The 21045-nt window shown below is 39.6% G+C and overlaps 3 non-coding genes across 3 annotated transcripts; all 3 read left to right on the forward strand.

Annotated features, from left to right (window-relative positions):
• The first annotated feature begins 3191 nt into the window (after positions 1-3191).
• On the forward strand, positions 3192-3273 carry Trnas-uga. The gene has a single exon. It is a non-coding gene; the product is annotated as a tRNA-Ser (tRNA).
• An 8164-nt stretch (positions 3274-11437) lies between these two features.
• On the forward strand, positions 11438-11578 carry LOC124166142. Its single transcript, XR_006866414.1, has one exon. It is a non-coding gene; the product is annotated as a U4 spliceosomal RNA (small nuclear RNA).
• Positions 11579-12786: 1208 nt separating this feature from the next.
• Trnaf-gaa lies at positions 12787-12859 on the forward strand. The gene has a single exon. It is a non-coding gene; the product is annotated as a tRNA-Phe (tRNA).
• Positions 12860-21045: the final 8186 nt, after the last annotated feature.

Consider the following 21045-nt stretch of genomic DNA (forward strand, 5'->3'; position numbering starts at 1 on the left):
CGTGTCACATTCCTTGATGTGGACATTTTTCTCACAAATAACAACTTTCACACCTCTGTACACATTAAGAACACCAACAAACAACAATATTTACACTGCAATAGTTGTCATCCGACACATACAAAACGCTCCCTCCCTTTTTCTCTTTCCATCCGTGGTCACAGAATATGTAATAATCCAGACTCCCTTAATAGATTTCTGTCCAATTTACACCATGCTCTCCGGAAAAGGGGTTACCCAGAATCCCTCCTCCGGAATAAGATCCGTAAAAAACCATATGTCCCGAAACAATTAGGCGGGGACAATTCGTCGCATTTTCTTTCCCTGTGCACGACCTTTTTTCCGGGCGTGGACGTACTACGTAGGACCCTAAAAGACCTTTTCCCCATCCTCTCAGACAACACAACCACTTCCAGATTTTTCCCGCGATGCCCTTCCCTCGTCTTTAAAAGACCACCAAATCTGGCCAGCATTTAAAAAATAACAAAACCGCTATCCAAACAAAATACCCCTATTAAAACCCAGCCCTCGCCCTGCAACCGTGCAAGATGCAAAACTTGTCACATCCTCATCACCGAACCCCTTCCCGATCAATTCCTCGCCTTCCCTCTCCCCTTAGTGTCGGACATTTCCTGCACAACAAAAAACATTGTATATATACTGTTGTGCCAGAAATGTCCGGCTTTTTATATCGGCTTATCCACCACTCCCCTGTGCATACGTATGAACGGGCATCGCTCTTCTTGCAATAGCGTTTCTTCTGTTTCTGCCTCCCTTCCAGTCGCCGTTCATGCTTCCTCCCGCAAAGCTCTGTTTGACCATTGCTATAAAGTGGGAATATTGGCCTCCCTCCCCCCGTCTACCACCCCCCTAGAGCTGAAGGGCTTGGAACAGGCATGCATATGGGCTTTCCGTGCGTTTTCTGGACCAGGAATCAACCGCGCCCATTAGAAAGAACACCACCAATCCCCGTCCACCGTTTTTTCTCCCTCCATCTTTGCCCTCTGCCTTGCACCCTTCCTCATGCCTTTCCTCACTTTCCCTCCTCTCCTCACTTGAGAAAGATGGGCTGCGTCCCATCGAAAATTTGTAAAAACAACCTTTCCCTGTAAGTTCCTCACTTTTATTTTATTTTTCGTTTTTATGTCAATTTCTAAGTTTTTTTGTGTGCCCACCCCAGGGCAAGAAGAAGTTCCTTTACGTAATTTATAATGCTCGTGTGAGTTTATTTCAAACGTGTGTATATATAATATACATATATATATACGCTAACGCATACTAAGGAGGTGGAAGTGGAGATAAAGGTAGATGTATGTAAAGCGATAGTAATGATGATAGTGACGACATGTTGTCAGCATGTAAATGGTGGCTGATTGGTACGTCAATTAATTGCGAATTCAGTGCTCATCCCATAAATTAATTGCGACAAGATCTGGAAGAACATCACCATCTGCATTTGCAAATAAAGGAATACATGGCGATTCCATCAGAAACGGAGAAGCCTCCCGATATACCTCGTGACACACCGCTCGAAAAGACAAACTCGTTTGTCTATTCCGAGGGGTCTCGCGCGACCTCCTGGTGAACCTTGAGGTACACCTCTACCTTGTCCTGCTCACTATGCGTGTGCCCATAACACGCAATGCATTTGTGTTACCTCGAGGTACCGCGACCTCTACCTCTACCTCCACCTCGTACCTCCTCAGTATGCGAGCACCCTAAAAGAGCTGCTCCCGAGAGACGAACCCACGGCACCTTCTTGAAGATCAACGCTACTTCCGCAGCCGAGGTAACAACTTACCTAAATTCCCTATCTTGCCTTATCTCTCGAGTCTGGTTGCTTTCCATGAGCCGATAATAATTCGCTGGGGAGATTCTTTAACGGCCGTTCTTTTTTTTTTAAATAAATTGCATTTGTTTTTCAATTGTTTTTTTTAATGTCTTTTAAACGCCACCGCCTTCCCTGAGCCTGTACGCACCTTTCAATATTACCCATTCCAGCTGTAGCCGTTTTTGTTTGTTCCAAGTTTTTTGAAATACCAACATGGGTTGTTACAAAATAATCATTTTTCAACATTCCGGCTCCGAAAATCTGTATTTACTCCAAAATATTTCGTGTTGTAACCTGGAACAAGGTTAATATCAAATGGCAGGCCCCGTTAACTTTGTTTGTTTTTTTTCGCAGTTTTGTTTCGCACGTTCCTGTTTATTTCCATTTCTGACGCATTTAACAATAAAACTTAGCCAAACATTTCGTTCCCGTTGGATTCATATGTAGAAAATGATCCTCTTGCTTTCTTGTTTCCTTTCCATTATGATGATATACGCTGCGCATAACACACCACTGCTCTGGGAAGATAAAATAAAACAGAGTATACTAAAAAACACAATTTTTCCAAAAAATAGTAAAAAATGCAATAAAAAAGTTTTTCATCACATGGAGAATTAAGCGAGAGTGTTGGTTTGGTACGAAGGTAGAATAGCCTGATAGGAGGGCGAGGATTTGCGGCTCGCAATATTAATTTATAAACTTAATCAGCAGCCACGCATTCTTCTGGGGGTAATGTAAAGCGTATTTTTTTACTTTTTAGTGCATTTTACACGTTTTTTTGGAAGAGAATGACTTTAATAACATTTTTTATTTTAAAATATATTTTCTACTTTTTAGCGGCGAATCATGCAAGCGAAAAAAGCAGAGCTTTCAAAGAAATTTCTGACAAAAAATGTATGACTAACATAATGTATTGAGACATTTTAATGTACCTTTACATACGGAAATTTAGTTAAATTAAGTTCCTTAGTATGTCATGGGCGCAGTTATTAATGCAAGTTAAAGATACCCACAAAATCTATTAAAAGACTGGACTAAGTAGTGCACTTTATTACACCTCAAATTTGGCTCCGCACGCCGCGGCGGCAATAAGGCGTACTTGATATTCACGCTCAGTCCGTACAATTTAAGTCATTGATGCCGTGTACATATCTATAAGGATAAGAGTTACTGGGAAAGAAATAAACCAGCTTGACTATTGCCGTTACCGACCATAGCGGGCTCGTGACAGACAGCCAGGCAGTAGTAAGTAGTAACCCGCCATCCGACCCCTCCCCTCCCCCCACTCCAACACTTACCCAACTCCCCTTCTCGCTTCCGTCTAAATATTAGACTCGGTAGATTAGTCGTTGTTAAGCAAGCTGTGGTGTCCGAGTGGTTAAGGAGTTGGACTTGAAATCCAATGGGTTCTACCCGCGCAGGTTCGAATCCTGTCCGCAGCGAATTTTTTTCTGATCGGTAGTTGCCTGAAACGGTTAATACCTGCCAAAATACTTGTTGAGATTTTTAAGGCGTGTGAAATTATGCGTTTCGGCTGCATAAATTCGCATCCTTGGCCACCAAAAGAAGGGTCTCACACGTGCTACTGATATTAGTTCAGCCATATGAAGAACTTTTTGTTACCCAAATGTAGTTAATTTGAAAATGTATGATTTCACGTGAATGCGTTTTGAATTTCAGTTGTTAAATATTCATTACCAAACCGTTCATCTATTAATAAATAACTCGGCAAACGCGGATGAGAAAGCGTGTTTTTGCAATTTTTTTCTTTCATAAAAGAAGAGAAGCCATTTTATTAATTTATTTTTCCATCGAAATGTCCGTAAGTTGAAAAGATGCCCTGCTATTCTAATTGTTAATAAGCAAATATTTTTTTTCGGGCCCCCATTAAAGTACATATTAATTAAAAAGATAACTATCTTTGCGTGCAACATATTGGGACGCATTTATTTTTATACCTTGTACGGAGGCAGTTTTTGCAGCCCAAGATCATGATCAGGCTAATTTGATTGTTATGCATTAAGTTTACCTAGGGCGCGGAAATAAGAACATATTTATTTATAGTCTGATCATCTTACCTGCGTTTACCGCGTAAGTAGCATTGTCTTCTTTCACTCGGACCGTAATGTCGATTCATTCAATTATAATTTGGTGCATGGAAGTGAAATATAAGGTACGCCGAAAAAAAATCTTCGCCATTCAGCCATTCTCCCGGTGGTGAAAATATATGATAAAACCGCGAACGTTGCCGCCCACTTTTCATAAGTTAATGACGTAATGAGAGTTCTGGTTCATTTACGCGTTATGGAAGAGTTTCATTGGAGGAAGGAGTTGTTTAAAAGACAGGAGACAACAATGAACATCCCGAGGTCCATGCGGGGGACTAGCTCAGAAGGGGTGCTTGCACTGGTTGTGAGTTCTTAACGTCATCAACTCATCTGCGAAAGTGTCAATCCCCGTCGATTTTTCGTCTCGATAAGCTGGAGAAGTAGGCGACGGATAGAAGTGTGGGTAATATACGGGTCTCTTTATTTTTCAAACACTCATCATAATATAGAATCAAATAAAAATGGCGAACGAACGCACTGCGACTTTGCAGTGAGAGCGAGAAAAAGAGTTCTAAGCAAACATCTTCGAGGGTGGCGATAGAATCAATGCCGCGCCATGGCAACAGCAGGGCTGGTCCACATGGCTGCGTATTGGCGAAAGGGGGAGATGGGTGCACCCCATCACTCCTGCTATAGCCCTACCCTGCCTCTCGAACCACTCTCATCCCTCCGCTCCGATGCGATGCAGACTGCGGAGAAGTGTGGTTCGCATGCGGGGTTGGGAAAGTATATTGTGCTCTCGGGGGAACCGGAAAAAGGGCTTCCCTCACTATAAGCTGTGGTTGTGGCGGTATTCGTAGCGTCTTGTGCGTTAATTCCCGCGTCTGTGAATGTCTCTCGGGCTTCCCACCGGGTTAGGCATTCCATACCTGCCAACAGCGATAAAAAGACAAATGGTAATTTCCACACTATTTAATTTAACGATCAACGACCGACCATGGTTTCGACACTTTGTGTCATTATCAAGGTAATCCAACCTGTCACTTACTGGCCGCGCCGAAGACGCGTCGATAATTATTGTACCGGTGAGTCAACCTCACCTAAACCAGTCAGACAGAATTACAATAGTACAGATGAGGTGCGCATATGTTCTGTTGTTTTTTGAAGTTTTGTTTGTGTGAAGAGGAAACTTAAAAACTAAAAATAGTACAAATTCAAAGAGATAGTAATACAATATAATCGATTTCTTTTTCTTTTTATTTATCTATATTTTACACTCTCGGTATTTATAACTAGGCCAAGGTAGGAGGTGGGGGCATGTGGAATTGGAGTGAGGGGAGTGGGAGGGGGAAGAGTTCAGGTGAACAAATGAATGAAGGCCGAAACCAGAAGGCATACGACAAGAGGAGCGTGACTTAAGGTCAGGGTTTTGACGTCATGGGGAAGCTTAACTTAAACAAAGGTGAGTCAGTACAAAATAAAACGTCATTGTAAAGTCCATTCGGGCTATTGGCAATTTCAAATTTTTCCATAAAATCTAATTTAAGCCCTTCGTCAATACAGTGTAAAATATCTATGTCAAAATTGCTAAAATGGTTATTCAAGATCATTATATTAAATGAAGCCTGAAACGATTTTATATTTTGTATTACTGCCAACGTTTTGATCCCTCAGATTTGGGACCCAACTCAATAGGGTGCCCGTCCCTCACGCCGACCACAGGACTACACCCTCTAGCCATATCATATCACGAATCCACTGTCAACTCATTGCGTAACCTGTGTTTTTCAACCAAAAATTGTGTTTGATTTTCGATAATCTATTTTTAGCATTTTTTAAACGCATCATGGATTTTTAAACGGGTTTCTAGCGTTAATGACAGCAAAGTTAGTAAATGAAAGATAATAAGGCTGTAAGTCCGGAAGTCCGTTATTTTTAACGCTAAAATTTAGATTAAAAATTTCTCTAATTAATTTCCAAGTATAAAAAAATTGTAGTATTCAACAAAATGTGTCATTGAAAAAACTATTGACAATATAAACACTTCACAACGGATTCCTGCGGTAGGGATGATAATAAATAAGTGGGAGGGTCGTGCTTAATTGGGGAGGAGTGGCCCTAAGGACTCGCTAAGCTGGGTCTCAGGCCGGGCCTGAATCGCCTGAATGCATCCGACAATTGCTATCTCATTGGTCACTGCCCATCCCTCGCATCGGTCAGAGCCAACGTCTGGTCATTTGCGTTGATAAACCCGCGACAGTTATACCCGACGTCAGGTGTCTTGCGTATGAAAATGCCCGTCGGCTTCAGCCGCCGTCCGGCGCGAAAGGGCTAGGCACTCCATTTTGCCTACGTTTTGATGAAATAATGAAGAAGCAGGAGCGATTTCCGCAATTTTTAATTTTATTGGTACCTACTACCGGTTTCGCTTTACAGAATCATCAGGTACAAAATATCAAAGTGTGCAACGTCTTAAACCTCTTTCCAACAGGACGCGGTATGCCCGCCCTCCATCCTCCTCGACGGCTGACATCATGGGGCATCCAGGGGTATGTGTCCGGACCGAGTGACCGAAAGTGACTGCAACCCAGCGGAGGAAAGGAGCCAGGGGCCTTCCCACCAACCCCCTTTGGGAATTTAGTTGTGTATTCGTCATACTGCCTCACTGACTCCATCCTCGGTTTTTCTAAGCACCTGTGATTGTACACCCTTCCCTTCCCTTCTTCCCCTTCCTCCGCCTTCTCGTCTTACCACCCCCATCCTGCCTTTCCTATTTAAGACGTTGCACACTTTGATATTTTGTACCTGATGATGCTGTAAAGCGAAACCGGTAGTACCGATAAAATTTAAAATTGTGGAAATTGCTCGTGCTTCTCCATTATCTACCGTTTCCACTCCATCTCGCCTGAAACCTCAGATTATATTTAGATGTAATATTTTTATATCGTCTTCAGGGCTGGTTGATGAGCGGTTCACTACTCGCCGGGAAAGAATCAAATCCTTCTGATGTGCTGATGGAGTTTTTTCCTGCCCACAGGCATCGCAGATATTCGTCCTTTTCAACTTGCGATATTCTCGCGTTCCATTGTGCTTCTGCCTCCCCAGACTTCAGCAATTCCTTCAACATCATTCACCCTCGTTCTTTCAACCTCGCCCCTTTCCCTTTCTCTGTTCAACACCCACGCATCTCCATAATATCCCTCCTACCTCTCTGCCTTTCCCCCTCGACCCGGAAAACCCTTCACTTTTCTGCATGTAGCTTGAAAAGGACCAACTTCTACTCCTTTCCATCCCTCTCTTATCATCGAGCCTCGGAAGAAGAACTAATGCGGAGGAACCTTAACCCCCACGTTTCCATGGTAGCATTCTCATCGCAGGAGGGCGTACATATTTCCATCCAGACTTTTCAAGCAATAGATTTTTAATCGAAATCAAAATTCGGACTTAAAAAATCGAAATAGGAACAGAAAGATCGATTAATCCCAAAATATCGACAGTTTAAATAAAAAACAGCTTGTACAAAAACCTGTTTCTTTTTCACTAGAAAAACACCCATAATACATATTTGAGCAGTGCAAAAATTTATTATGTTAGAAGAGATGCTGGAATTACTAATGGTAAAAATTTACAAATGCCCGCACCAGTAAATGTTAAGTATCGTAGTCCGCTAGTGACGCTGCAGAGATATGTCGGAATCGAAAATGAAAAGGAGACTTCGTAGATTTCCACTGATTTATTTCGTCCGTACAACATGCTTCGAACCACTGAGGTCATTATTAGTTTGATCGAATCTCGGATATCATTGGTCGATCCCGATTTCCTAGATCTTTGACTATTAAAACTCGATTGTTGATTTAAATCGATGTCGAATTTTTCATCACTGATGCAGGAATCAAGAAGGATACAGACCCATACTTCGAAAGTCCGTTTTACGCGTGGTACGTACTTCCACAATCTGACTTGTGTACGAACACTGTGTCAAAAATGCGTAGTGTAAAGCGGTGAAAGGCTACAACATATGCGAGAAAGCGTGGACGTGAGATGGCAAAATAGCCCCATTACCAATTTCGTTCGGGTGTCCGCGAAATTCCACGCCATATAGTGTCATTAAAGGGACGGGACGACGGGATTATACGGGACGTTTTTTGGACGGTGTGGTGTGCATGTGGGAGTCCAAATGCATGCTGCATGCTGGTGATTGATCACCCCCTGCCAAACACCCTAGAGGTGGCTCGCAGGGTATTATGTAGATGTAGATGTAGATGTAAAGAAGTTTAAACCCGCGCAATTACGTACTCCGTGTAAAACGCCCTTATCAGTATACGAGATGATTCTCTCAAGCAGTGGGGTAACTAGGAATATGCTTTGGGAGGAAAAGGGGGGATGGGGAAGGGCGACCCCCGGTTTGGGAAAATTTGTAAAAATGACATGTCTGCAAATGCATTTTACATAATTTTGGCACTTAATATTTGGGCTTCATTAAAAGTTTACGTTAAAATTTACTATATGCCCAAACTAGACAATAGTTCTGATTATTATTTTTATTTCTCTGAGGCTTTGGGGGGGGGTATACCTTCCTAACCCCCCCCCCCATAGTTAAGCCACTGCTCTCAAGGGTAGAAGGATGCCAATTCCATCCGGCTATGAGGCCTGAAAGGGTACTCTCCCTTTACACCTAACCCTACCCTTCCCTCCCTTATAACCCGACCTTGTTTTTCTCCCCTCCATCCTAATACCCCTCTTTCCAAGTATCCGCCCACCCCATTGCACAGCATCCCTTTTCAACTGCGCAAAAAAATTATCGAGGCAAATTCCGATATCGATCAACGTGTTACCAGGCCGGAAGGCGTCGTCGCATTGAACGATGAAAAAAATAGGGCGGAAAGAACGTAGGTAGGTAGGCATACGAAGGCAATGGCCAGCGAGACGATACTTTGGAATGTAGAAGAGACAGTAATTCTATCATAGTTCATCCAGTTAAAACGACGAATACTTCCCTCCTGAATGGCCTTTTTTTGACGACCGTTTTCATCACGCATTCATCCTCAAATATTCGCGGTATGGAGAGCATTGTTCTATTCTGTTGAGCACTGTTCTTAGAGAATTGTTCGGTATAAAGAGCAAGTATTCGAAAGTAATGATGCTCGTGGACATGGTTGCGGCATGAAGTAATACTCCTTCACAAAAATGATTACATTTGAAGCTATATAAGCTCAGCTTATATTTTTGAGCTGTTTTTCACGCGTACTACGTGAAAAACAGCTCAATATATAAACAGCATCAATCGAATCAGAACAAGGAGTTAGTTTCGATTTCGGGACTTGGGGTAATAGCCATGTTGCATTCGACCGTAGAGAAGTAATGTAATTACTCAACTACGGAATATTATTTCAACTCAACCAGGCCTATAGGCAACGTGCTTTTACTTAATTTTTACTAATGCGGAGGTAATCGACTTTACAAATCACCAATAGTCTCCGCCAGTGGCGTACTATGGGGAGGGGGGATGAGGGGATAGATCCCCCCCCCCCCCCCAAAGCCTCGGAGAAATAAAAAAAAAATGTGAAACTAGTTTTTATATATTATAACTGTATCTACTTAAAGTTAAATTTTTAGTGCAAAAATACATTTTTAATGTAAAATGTATTTTTGTCATTTTGTCAGGCATGTCATTTTTCAAAAATTTTCCCGGATCCTATTGCGTGGAGGTGGAGGGGGGGGGTCGCCACCCCAGGACATCTCATCCCCCCCCCCCCAAAACATTTTCCTAGTTACGCCACTGGTCTCCGCCAATTTCAAATAGACTTCGTAAAGAATACTTTTTTTTTACTTTATCGCAGCGTAAATTGCTTTTAGGCTTTCCTTCTGATATATTCTTCTTTCCTGCTAACACACAAAACATGCTGTTAGAAATAATAAGAAAATTCAGAAACGTGCATTAAGGTATACATAAGTTAGTAGTAATTAAATAAATAAAGGATTGTAACACTTTTCCACAATTTGTTTTACTGCATGCTTTTTTTTCGGCTCACAGAGCCATATAATCCGGTGTCTTATACCAGACGATGGCTCTGTGAGTCGAAACGCGTTGTACGCAGTAAAAAATAATTGTGGAAAAGAGCTACAATCTTTTATTTATTGAAATATGTCTAAATTCCACTAACTGTTGAACTTATAACTTAGTAGGCTACACTACGAGTCATCTGATCTATTTGTGAGTTTTAACGCCGGCGTTCTAGTCTCTTATTACGAGGGTCGTTCAATAAGTCCTTAGATTCTCCGATAAATTGCTCTGTTAGTATCAAAAATTAATGTTAAGCAGAAAGCAGCACTCGTGAATAGTCAGCTGTTAAATTTTCAGCTGTATCTACCCCATACTTTCATTTTTGTTTCCGATTTTAGAGAACCAATTTCATTTGTTTATAAAAATGGATAAATGGGAGTTTCATGCGGTGATAAACCACTAGTTTTTGAAAGGGTTAACGCTGAAGGAAATCAAAGCCGAGTTGCATAAACTTCATGGCACATCCGCTTTTGTGTTTGCGGCTATTTACGATTGGGTTAATGCATTTAACTTAGGCCGTTGTCCAAAAAAATTAATATCGTCCCGGATACTCCGTAGAAGAATCTAACTCCGAAATGTTTGGCGAAATCCACTCGATGGCTTGAAGTGATAGACGAATCAAAGTGCGCGATGTAGTTGAGGCCATAGACGTATCGCAATGCACAATTGCTTTAATTTTGCACGAAAATTTGTGTGTTGGCGTTCGTTAAATATGGCTAACTTCGTCAGAAAATACGCTGCTCCTGAATTTATCTAATAGCTTTAGTCTATTTTTTAGTTTACGGTATGGCAGATATTCCCATCCGCGATTATCTAAGGGGTCAGTTACACTAGCGAGACAATCGTATCGACTTTTCACGTACCTGGCAGCTCTTCTTTGCACTCGTTCTAACTCTGTTACTAAATATTTTTCATGAGAATCCCAAACACTGGCAGCGTAATCTAAATGGGGTCTAACGAGGGAGAATAGGAAGAGGTAGATATCTTGAAGTCGCTCTAAAATTTGATTGGCTATGAAGAAACGCCCTATTGTTTTTTTTCTGAAATATCGATGGCAGTTTATGTGCGGCGAGGACATCTGATATTCGGATGAGGCGGGATAGGTTCAGGAATATGCCGAGGGACTTATTTAGGAAGATTTCCAAATTGTCTCTAATGCGCCTTGAATTTGCGAATATTTCACAGCCGTAGAGTAGCGTGGGACGGATGATAGTTGAGCGAAGCGGCTGGCTCCCTCGTGGTGATATTGGAAGCGGATGGTCCTGTTACGGAGGTAATGTGGTTATGATATTTATTGCCGATACCACTTTACTTGTAACATTAATTCAAAATAAAATTTAGTGATTTTAAGGTGTTTTATGTTTTACATATAATTGCAATGCAAAACATGAAATATATTCTACATGTACCTCAATTTATTGTCATAAGTATTGTCTCTCACATGAAGTTTTGTCGTTACTCTTAAACCGGTTGCCAAATTTCCTCTCAAAAATTAACTTTGCGCAGTGGCGATATCGTAACCAATGAAGTTCTACTGAGGTGCGATTATTGCTAGTTGAAAACTTATACCAATACCCCGCCGATTCGACGTGAAATATCGTCGGATAAGGCAATTTTTGGACGCTTCTACGGAAGCTAATATGAACTCATAACATGATCTGCTATCCAAACCGTGATGTAACACTCTCGTTTTTCAGGATAGCACTCGCGAGTAGAAGATATATGTGATTAATGTTTCCTCATGCCCAAGGCTTGGTCCAAAAATGGACTTCTTCCACTCCCTAGTATTCCTTGAGCGTATTTCTTTCCTATATGTCCGTGCAAGACATTTAGGGCCGGTAAAATTGGAAAGGTATGCCGTCGTTCATATCTGCCGTCGATAGTCTATCAGTTGATCTATCTTAAACATTTTAAGGAAGCCGAATGGTTCCAAGTGGTGATCCTAAATCTTAAATGTGCGTGCATTAAATCCACGAAGCTAGTCAGCCCAGAGCCTTCTCTGCGGGAAAATAGACCTCAGAATAAATTTAAACAGAGACGCTTGGCTTGGCTATCCAGTAACCGAAAGTTGTGGTGGTCATTGTAACCACTTGGTTTTGGATTAGTGCTGTTCGTATATTGATGAATAGAACAAAAAATAAAAATAGTAAATTTTAATTTTATACAAATTCAAATTTGTTCATTTATTTATAATTTCTATACGTTTCTCCAATACATCGAAGAAGCCTCCGAAACTGAAAGCCTCTTTTCCACCTCGAGTTTTTCAGTAAACCATTGAACTCCCGTCGAGGAAAATAAAGGCCATAATCATTCGCCCAGGGCGGTTCCCAGAAGTCACTACGATAACGCCGTAACAACTGGCTGTCATTGCAGTACTGTTTCGTAATTCTGTGCTTGTAAAAATGTAAATTTAATGTTTAGTAATTACTACAAAAACTGGTCCTAGTAGCGTACCTGTTTAATTCTCAGGATAAGAAAAAAACGTGGAACCTTATCTGGCTATTATCAGGGCTAATTGTAAATTGATACGGTTATTTATTATTGAAGGTTGTAGTGTTTTGGTTACATGGCTGTATTCGGATCATAGGATTTGAGAAGGTATTGGTATATACTTACTGCTAATGTATCATGTGCATGATTACCCTTTACTTACTTTTTAACATGAAAAGGAATCATTTAGCATATTAGGAATTTCATATTGACATAGATGAAAGTTGTATTCCTTAACTTGGCTTAAGACCGTGCTGCTGCATCGGAACCTAAGAGATTCCCTTTTATCCCAAGATGAGAAAAAAATTAGTCATATTGCAATTGGTTTATAACTATACACTCATCTGACATAAGCCGAAATAGCTCAGTTGGGAGAGCGTTAGACTGAAGATCTAAAGGTCCCTGGTTCAATCCCGGGTTTCGGCATAATTTTTTGTCGTCAAAAGTTTGAGTGTGGAAGAAATATTTTCATCGAAGAGAGGGAAAGTTTTGTTAAGGATCTTTGTAAAATGCTTTTATTCTAATTAGGTGCCACAGAGAAAGAGTCAATTTTTTACGAAGATAAAATGCGGTATCCGTTGTTGCGCTCTTCACATATTATTGAATCATTGAATCACATGAATTTGACTGAGGTTGTTTTGCATATTTGATCCCGGTGATCATTTCTCTTGTCTATTCGAAAGGTAGATAGTTGTCTTGTTTGGTGGGAAGACGCGGCTGAAAACCAGGGGATTCCATAAACCTCGCAGGATCAGTGGCAAGGATGAAGTGAGCAGCACACGTTAACGTGTTATAAGAGCTTAATTTAGAAAATTGATGCCAATATAGTCATGAAAATGCTCTTCTTTGGGGTATAAGAGTCTGTTCTTATAGAATATGGACTCTTGCATGCAGGAATGCAGAAGTTCTGGAAAAAATAGTGTTTTAAATTATATCGGAGACGACACTTGGCGAGCGTCAAAATCGGTGCCTTTTTCATACAAAGACGGATGAAAAAGTGTTAATCCAATGATAAGATGCTATTGAAGAAACGCAGTGATGCAATTTATTTCATTTCCGGATCCTTTCATTGCAATGTATTGATCACTTACAGTGTTACAGCACTTAAAACTCGGGTGCCTGTACTTTTTTTAAAAGACGGTGATCTATTGTTTCATTGCGTTTACTACTGCTTCATTTTCTGTAGCAATGACTGTTTCGTTTCGTTGATATTATTGTTTGGCTACGGTTGAAGATTTTCCCAGAAGATTTCTCGCATATGACCTAAAAGAGTTCGGATTTTCTTTTAATAATGCTCCGAGTTTCTTTTTTGTTTGAAATTTCAAAGAGCAGTATGCATTTATTTCTTGGTTATTGAGTGTTGCGCAGAGTAACTTACTTTTCCTTAAAATTCCTTCGTTTTTTCACCTAAATCCACTTTGTACAAGTTGTACGGTTTTCTATGATTCCTTAGGTTCCTCTTAACATCGTTGTTGTACCAGGGAGGTTCTCTACCTTCACATTTCAGTTTTTTTCGGAATATATTAGTTGATTCCTTGGCTTAGAGTTTCTAATAAGTAAACTCATGATATATGGCTATGTTTATCCTCTGTTTTAGCTGCAAAGTCCTTATATTAGCATCAATTATATAGCCAAATTTAATGTGATAAGATTTATCAAATGAATAAATATCTGCTTCGGAGTTTGGGGGTCTATAAAGAGCAAACATGTATACGCCTTTTGTTTCGTCGTTAAATTGTGCATCATACGCTTTCTGTTTCATTATCAGTTTTCTCATGGACAGTGCTGTGAAAATGTTATTTAACTGTTACAATAACTGCGCCACCTGACCTATCGCGTCGATCACATCTGGAGATTTTATATCCGAGCGGAAAGGGTTCGCTGTCGCGTATATCTTCTGCAAGCTGATATGACAATGTGTGCGTCCTAAAATTAACGCTTGGTTTCAGCGCGCTTATTTTCAACGCTACGGCGATAAGATACGTCGAGGCTGATGTCATAATGTGTAAGGTGACAGTTTGCGAGGCGATTTTCTCAGGAAGTGCTATTTTTATCTGTTATGATTTATTTCTCTGGAGCACACGTTTTGGGAATATTGTTGCTATTTTCCAGCCTAAACGCTCCTAAGTTTACTTTGACGTGAGGAATTTTGCAATAGTGATTTCCCTGGAGACTACATTTAATTAATTATTTACGAATTCCACTACGTGGCCTATCCTCGAGTCTTCAAAAAATGTACAGAGCTCAAAAATCCTACGAGACTCCCTTTTAGACACCTCTGTGGAGCAATGCACCCTAGACTACTTGAGGGGAGCCCGACACGATGTATGCACCAGCCGAAGATCCACGGAAAATTATAACTGTTTAGTAATTTTCCCCACACGTTGATTAAAGCAATCAACTTTAGTGTCATTATCGACACCTTTCTCAATCGGTAGAATACTTTAATAGTAATAATCAAGGGTGCAACCACAAAGTTGTGCCATAATGTATGGCATTACTCCCTTACCAAGGGTATTTACGGACTGGTTGGCCCATAAATCACATGTTTTTGGGGAAATTGAAATATCAGGGTTTCAGATTCGAATTTTTTTCAAAATTTGTAGCTATTGATCACTGCAGCCTGAACGCTAAATATTAAAAAAAAATTGCAAAAAATCAGGCTATATTTGCAGACAAATACCAACACGTAATTTCTTATTGAGAATTAAATCAAGTATTCATTTCTGCGCCAAAATTTACGTTTATTTGGAAATGATCTACTTATATTTTAAGCCTCATTGTGGAAATTATTTCCATCGAAGGGATCATGCTTAAACCTTGAAACCTTTTGAAAGGGAAAATATTTTATAAGTAGTCAATTTACCTCAAATTGGGCTTCCCAAAATGTGAGGTGCTGCCTCTCTTAGTTAGACATTAGAGTAGTATGGTGGTTGCGAATATGACGAATTAATTAATCACCTCACGCTTCGCATAACCATGAAATCTTTCGCTAAAAATTCAAGCTCCGTTAATGTAAGGCTAGTTATTACTCATTGATTTGATCACATTGAGCTATTTGTACAGTCTCCCTCTCAAACTGGTCTAGTGAATAAACAAACGTGTGTAGAAAATAACGTAGTCGTTATTATTCCCATCATCACTTCTTAATCTGTGGAATACCTTTTTTGATAATGCGACGTTGTATCAAAACGTTTACCTCAAGGCATGGGCGTACCTAGAATCAAAACTAGGGAGGGGGGGGGGGCTACTAGCAAAACTAGCTGTAGTCATTCAAGTTGTAACTTTTTTGCACAGGATAGGTGAATGAAACCAAAATTTTAAGGAAATTATTACAGCAATTTTATTAGTTTTTTTATAATTAGTTGCTTGAAAAAATAATGATTTTTATTTTAGTTCGATCTCGTATTCTAATATCATTTTTCATAAATTTTGTTTTAAACTAAATTTATTTTCGCTTCTAGGGGGGGGGGGGGGGCAGTTGCTCCTCACCCCCTGCTCCCCGCTGGGTACGCCTATGCCGCAAGGAACTGTTTGCACGGGGAAGGATGAGGAAGCATGGCGCCTTCAGGAAGGAAAACAATCGCCCATCCGACCGCGCATGGCATCTTCTCACCCTCATCCCCCTTATCGTCCTCTCGTGGGGTCCGATAGACGCTACGCCCCCAGTCATTTCCTTTTTTGCGTAGCAGATTTTCCTCGCCTAATTGACGCCGTTGGCATGGTAACGCGCGCGCCTTTCCGACGAGCAGTTGAAGTAGCGCGTAGCTACGTCGTACGCAGTTGGTTTGCCATTCTGGTATCCAGGAAGACTTGACAAACACCTCGGCAGAATATTTGCAATAAAACTGATACATTCCAGAATTGCTACTCATGTATAAATTCTTATTATCTTTATTGGGACGCAAAAAAGTGTTTGCGTAGTTGGTGTACATCGTGAATTCATACTGTAAAATGTGTTGAGAGTTGTGAATTCTGAGGATTGCGCTGAAATATAATTTTCTTATTTAAAATTGTGCAGTGGGTCCGTTTTCAATATCTTGTTTAATCAAAAAGGCATCATCCTTTTGAAAAGGCGAAAAAAATAATAATTTGCGTTTGAAGTTTAGAATGATGAAATAAATTGCAGCTATTTTACCTGAAAAGTCAATTATATCTACAGAGTGTCATCGACGTGATATCCATGGATATATCTGATACCATTCATTTTGAAATATTAAAATCGTTTACTGCTTAGTACTCTTTTTTACAAATTTTTTGAAATCGTATTCGATAATAATGAAATCCTGACCACGATGAAATTGAATGTGGTGTAGGCGAGAAAGTCCTTCTAACCTACTTTTCTATGAGTTTTGGTTACATTTTGGATTACAATCATTGCTTTGTGTCCATTGATTTGTATGAAAACTGCATATAACTACATCCATTACTCTCTCGTCCGATAGACGACTGGAAAAATCCCAATTCGTGCAGTTCTCTCGGAAAATTATATCAACACATTCACACAACAGCGCTCAGCTCTCAGTTTGATATATTTATTGTATGAGATGCTATGTTCTTATTTTTCAAGCTCAAAATGCACATTGAACATTCCCTTGTTTTTTTAATTAACCTTGTTAGTACGGCGAATTTTTTTTTATCTCATCCTTCCTTTTACAACTCTAAAAACTTCATCTTGCACCCTTTATATCCATGATGACCAATCTCCAACCATGGTGGCGACTCGACTCATATTTTTCAAGTGTTTGGTTGTTTTAGTCAGTATTTAATTAATTTGTAAAATGATGGGTAAAATAGAAAAACGAATTTGTGACGATTCCGACTCCAAGGCTTTTTTGCTGGAATTGAATACCCAATTCCTCATTTTTAAATAATATAAATCTTTCTGGCATCAGTCATTATTTTTAGCGACGGTCTACGAATGAAATTGAATTTTAATCCCGTCAATCCAGATCATATATTTTCCTGAATTGAAGTAAAAGGTCCACGGCAAATATACCGAGTTGTCGTTAGCATAATAGCCGATCAGCTGGTTCAGACCTACATTTGATTCAACTAGGGAAGCCACAGATAAGAAATAATTGTTAAGAAAATATTAATTTTCAATAATGCCAACATTAAGAATCCTTCTCAGAAATCAAGTCATTCCTCACTTTTTTATTTTTCTTGTACTATCTAGGTAATTTCTACGGTCGTATATTTTTTTCGTATCCTTGGTCATTTCCATCTCATTATTATCAATTCCTTTGTCTCCCCGCAACTGTCCATGCCTTTTGTTTTACCTTTTCCGTTTCATTTTGTGGCGCCTTGCGATCTTATCATCGCACATCCGGCTTACACCTGCCCCCTTGTGGTTTCCTCGCTGTTCCAGTGCTTGACCACTCCACCTTGCTTCCGTATATTTCTGGCCGTGTTTCTTTTTTGTTATCCGTGATACCAACTCGCCAATATTTCAAAATCCTTTCCCTGCAAATGCGAAACTTTTTATGAAGAAGTGTGCATTACTTATTGATTAATTACATAGTGGTTTAAAAGGGAGAGAGTGAAATTGGGTCAATGTTCATTTTTTAGTTGTATTATATTAGAATTAATGTATTTAATGGATTGTTTTAAATTGGTTTATTGGGACAATGTTAAATTCTTAGTTGTATGAGATTAGAATTAGTGTTTTATTTTTACCATGGTATCTATTCTGGTTCTAAACCTTGTATTAGATAGATAGAAACTTGGTATGTACACATTTGTTATTCATGTGCATCTAATGCTGCCACCAGGCAATAGCCTACTTGTAGCAATGTACAATAATAATAAATCGAAATCCCGCAGAAAATGCGAATATTTACGTCACACGTATGAGTATTCATATGAATAGCTTAATATTAAAGTATAAATAAATCTCATGTGAACACCCAAATCCAATTACAAGTCACGATGTGAATAAACTTCCTCAATCCTTGTAGGACGTGAAAGTTTCGACCTTCAATTTTATTTTTGTTTTATTTACAATTCACACAACAATATTGTCGCTGTATCAATTTGATGCAAACCAATACAAAGTACCAATTCTCGATAAGATCAATCCATTGGGCTGTGGCCATTGAATCCATATCTCCCGAGTGTGAATTATATGCTGAGGAATAGTTCTTAGTTCTGTATTCGCAGATGTCTTATCCATCTATTCTTTTATATTGCTATGCCATTGTCATCTCTTTCAGCTCCAATCTGACCCTTTTCAAAATTCAAATACGCTCCCTATCCGTCCTTAGCAGGGTTTAACCCTGGAGTTTGGTCATCAGGGTGCATGGAATTATTTATAAAACAATGCATGAAATATTTTTATCTCGTCCTCACCAGTGTACTAACTCATCAGCGTTTAGTCATTTCGTGAATATATCAGGTAATTTTATCAGCGTTCATTTTTTGTCTTAGGTCGGTAAATATTGTTCTTTAAAATTCTGTAGTCGGACCACTACCGATCCAACTCACGTAAGAAATTTTAATTTTCCTTATTTATAATAATACCCTTTTGTGGTATCGATATACTGTGAATATAAACCTTACTTGGAGGTTGAAGAATTATGAAATGCTTCGAAATGGTGATTCGGATTTTGTACTTATTTAATATGTACCGCTAAATTCCTCACGGGTATGTTTATTTCAATATGTTTATCTCAGTTAATTAACTATAGGTAAATTGAAATATACTTACTTCATTGCATTAACTATAGTTACATTGAAATATACTTACCTCATTGAATTAATTACAATTAAATGAAAATAAGGTTGAAAATATGAGTTTAATCCATAGAAAAAAAGAATAATAATATCTTCGATCCCAGATAGCCATTGCTCTGAGTGAATTGTGTAAAATACAAGACCGTACAGAATAAGTTGGCGTGATACGGTGGAAGTTCGACTTATTTAAAGTTATGTGCACTTTTCCGTAATAACTCAATGCCTACGACGCGTTAAATTATTGTGGAAAAGGCAGCTGCCTTTCATATCAATACGACCGTACTAAAGATAGGAGCGCGATTTGCCTTTTTTCATCGATGAAAGTATTTCCTGAACTAATTAGCGATTCCGCGGTGCAGGTGTTGCGGATTGTATCCCTGTGAATCACTGCGGGTTCCAGGAATAGGTGGTCCCCCTACCGGCGGGCGGGGGGAAGGAGGAACGCGATGAGACATCGCCGGAACAAGGAAAATAAAAGAGCAGATGTCCGCGCACTTGACCTTGTTGACTACTATTTTTTATTTATTTATTCTAAACTCACAGGTGAACCCGACGAAAATTAAAGTAAAAATGCAGTGATAAACAATTTAGAATACGTAAATACATTTAAAAAATAATAACGTACGGGTATGTGAATGCATAAATTACGCAAATAGATATACCTAATTAGGAATCGTTATTTAAAATATTCATTTCAAAGGGTTTTTGCAGCACCGTCGTTTCGAAGGCTAAGTCTGCCATCGTCTTCAGGGTGAATGACGATGGCAGATTTAGCCTTCGAAACGTCGGTGCTGAATGCCATCGTCTTCAGGGTGAATGACGATGGCAGATTTAGCCTTCGAAACGTCGGTGCTGAAAAACCCTTGTACCCTGCGGGAAACCCGAGAACTCTTCCTCCAGTCTATTCGTCGGGAAAACCTTAGATCCTTCATGACTAGTAATATGGATGAAAATAGAATGATGTAATGCGACTCAAACCCTTTCTAAGTGAGCAAATGGGTTTTTGCAATTCATCTATTTGGTATGCTTCTAGATGAGATACGGAGAAGACAGAAGGCATGGATGTAGCGAGTACTTAGCGGGAAAAGCGGGATGTTGAAAACAGTATTAGAGGGTAGAATGTTGGGTGAAGGAGGGAGGAGAAGGAAAGAATGAGATTTTTTTTTAGATAGAATCAATGGGAGGAGGCCTTAATATGAATAAGTGGCGAAACTAGGAATATGCTTTATTGGGGATGAGGGAGCTTTGGGGTGGATGTGGGGGCTTTGGGGAGTTTGAGGGAGGTTGGTGGGGGATACCTCCCAGGAAACGGATTTTTCAGGAGAAGTTTTGAAAAATAACATGCCTGAAAAGGCATTTTACATCTTTTTGGCACTTAAAATTTAAGTTTTAGCAGATGTAGTTATATATCAAATCCACACTAGATATAAATATAATTTTTTGATTACTCCGAGGCTTTGGGGGGTGGTGTGGGGGGGGGGGGGTACATCCCCTCATCCTCCCATAGTTACGCCACTGATGTTAATTGAAGAGGGAAGTCCATGAAAGGGGAGGAGACTGCCATAATTTTTCTTTAATTCTTCAAGCAAACCATTCTTAATAGATAGAATGATTTAACAAATAAATGGATGAATATTTGTGCATTATTCCATTTTTTGTTTTGATGACAATAAATTAGATTGTTTTTGCACTTTAAATGAAATAAAAGGCATTTATTCTTGTAACATCGTAGTCTAAACAAGGCTATTACGCCTTATTTCATGAAGAATGAGGATGATAATCTTTTTAATCAAACAGTATATTGAAAACGGACCCATTGGACGATTGAAAATAAGCAAAATATATTTCAGCGCAATATGCCCTTTTCAGAATTCACA

The sequence above is a fragment of the Ischnura elegans genome, chromosome 9, assembly GCF_921293095.1.
Source record: "Ischnura elegans chromosome 9, ioIscEleg1.1, whole genome shotgun sequence".
Taxonomy (NCBI): Eukaryota; Metazoa; Arthropoda; class Insecta; order Odonata; family Coenagrionidae; genus Ischnura; species Ischnura elegans.